General features: G+C 50.0%; 1 pseudogene across 1 annotated transcript; it reads right to left on the reverse strand.

Annotated features, from left to right (window-relative positions):
• Window positions 1-939: 939 nt before the first annotated feature.
• Window positions 940-1557, reverse strand: LOC306806024 (ephrin-A4 pseudogene; annotated as a pseudogene). Its single transcript has one exon. The product of its transcript is annotated as an ephrin-A4 pseudogene (transcript).
• Between the last annotated feature and the right edge of the window lie 856 nt (window positions 1558-2413).

Below are 2413 nucleotides of genomic sequence, written 5' to 3' on the forward strand. Positions count from 1 at the left end.
GTGCCTTTTTCTTTGACACTCGGTAGCCACCCTGACCTAGCATATTTAACAATGCAATAGTCAATTTCAGACACGTATCTTTTTTTTCTGTTGCTAGAAAAATATCATTTACATACTGGAGAATGACATAAGAGAATGGTGACTCTCTTACCTCAGCAGTCTTCCACTTTTCTAATTCCTTTGCCAATTGATTTCCAAATATCGTAGGACTATTTTGAAACCTTGAGGCAGCCGAGACCAGGTGAGCTGTCTTTTTCTTCCAGTGTTAGGACTTTCCCACTCAAATGCAAAATATTTTCTACTTTTGAATGCCAGAGGGTTGCAGAAGAAAACATCTTTCAAATTAATAACAGAAAACCTTTAAAATTTTTCTGACACAGATGTTAACAAAGTATATGGATTGGCAACCACTGGGTGAATGTCTTTAGTAATATTATTAATTGCCCTTAGATCTTGCACTAATTGATACTCACCATTTGGTTTTTCTTTTAACTGGAAAAATAGGAGTATTAAATTCTGATTTACATTCCTGCAGAATGCCTTGTGTCAAGAACTGAGTTATTAAAGGAGCAACACTCTTTTTAGCCTCTAATTTAATCGGGTATTGTTTTATTTTAATTGGCTGAGCTCTTTCTTTTAATTCTACTACTACTAGTTGGGCAGCCTTTGATTTTCCAGGGTTCCCCGTTTCCCATACCCAAGGTACTACAGCTTGATTCACCTCGATAGGAATAGGAGAGGGATTGATCTCCCTTATAGTAAATAATTTAGCAACTTCTTCCTCAGGAAATTCCAATTTAACTTTTCCTCTTTCAAAAATTATTTTCACATTTAGTAACGATAGTAAATCTTTGCCCTATGGGTTTGGGGCTTTGGCTGTGAGGAAGAGTCTGGAAGCGGCGTCGGGGCTCATCCTCCCTGCCACGGGCAGTGCCGGGGTTAGATCCAGAGCGGGGCCAGGAGCACGAACGCCAGGCACGGGCTGCAGGACTGCGATGGGACCGCGGTGCCCCGGGCAGGCACCACATTTTCGGGCTCCTTGTGCTTTCGAGGCTGCGAATTGGGCACCTTTGTTACCGGCTTTGGCATGGTGCCTTGGCAGCAGATGGTGACGCGCAGCTTCAGGCATCGCCCGGCGCTTTCGGGGCTGGGCACGGAGATGTAGTAGTAGGTCTCTCCGGGCTGGAACTCGAAGCCGAGTGGGAAGGGGGTAAAATGCTGGATCTTTTCGGAGAAGCGGACGGGCCCGAAGGGAGCCCGGGGCCGGTTGCACTTCCAGCGCATGAGGGTGCCAGGGGTTTCGTAGCAGGCGCGATAACCTTCCCGGTTTACTATGAAAAGCGTGAAGGTTTCTGCCTGGCCGGCAGGCACCGCCCCCTTGTAGTGCGGGCAGTAAATGTCTAGGTAGTCATTGATGGCCACTTGGATGGAATAGTCATCTTGCAGGAACTTGGGGTTGCTGCCGTTCCAGTGGATACTGTGGCGGAAGCCGCGCACTGGCGGCGCCCAGAGCAGCGGCGCCCAGAGCAGGAGCTCGAGCAGAGGCGCGGGGCGCATGGCTCTGAAAAGTGCATACATACACTAAAAGATACTTATAGTTCTGTGCCTTCAGTAATTCTGAAAAATCTACTTGCCAGTAATCTCCTGGTTTTGGTCCCATTTGTAGTTTCCTTGTCTGACTGAATACAATTTTGACCAATTTAACGTTTTGGACATTCCAGTCCTAATTCCTTCCACTAACAATTCCTGATATTCCCTGATAGATTTTCTTCCCTCACCACTGTTTGGATCCCATTCTAGATCATTGTTCGGCACCAAGCCACCCACGGCTCTCCCAACCGAATGCAGCCCGATCACCTCCCGAGCACGCTCCCCCACTGCCCGCAACACCATCTCCCCCTCGGTGGAACCCACTAAGGCATCCAACAAAACCTACATGTCATTTCAATCTGGACTCCGAGCCCTAACAATCACCTCGACCACCCGCGCCACTTCTCCAGGACTCTCACGGCAACCACCTGCTGATTGCCTCCGAATCACCAGATCTCCTCGGGAGAAAGGCACCTTCACAAGTACCTTTTCTCCTTGGGGTCCCATAGCTTCCCTTAAGGGGCAATAAGCCGGGGTTCCCCATGATTCTTACATCCACGTCTAGTTCGAGCCGCGAGCGGGGCACCTCGCCGACCCTGGGGAGAAACAGGGGAAGGGGCTGGGGAACGCACAACAACTTTCCCAACATTCCCTGGTACTACCGCCATTCCCGCCACCTCCTCCTCTTCCCCCCCCCCCCCTTCCCCCTCCTTCTCCTCTTCACTGCTCTCCGGCAACGGCGGACACAGAGAGGAATGGGGTGAAACAGAGGGGAGGGGTGAGACAGCCGGAGGGGGTGAGACAGCAGGAGGGGACGAAGCAG

Source organism: Erithacus rubecula, assembly GCF_903797595.1.
Source record: "Erithacus rubecula genome assembly, chromosome: 10".
Taxonomy (NCBI): Eukaryota; Metazoa; Chordata; class Aves; order Passeriformes; family Muscicapidae; genus Erithacus; species Erithacus rubecula.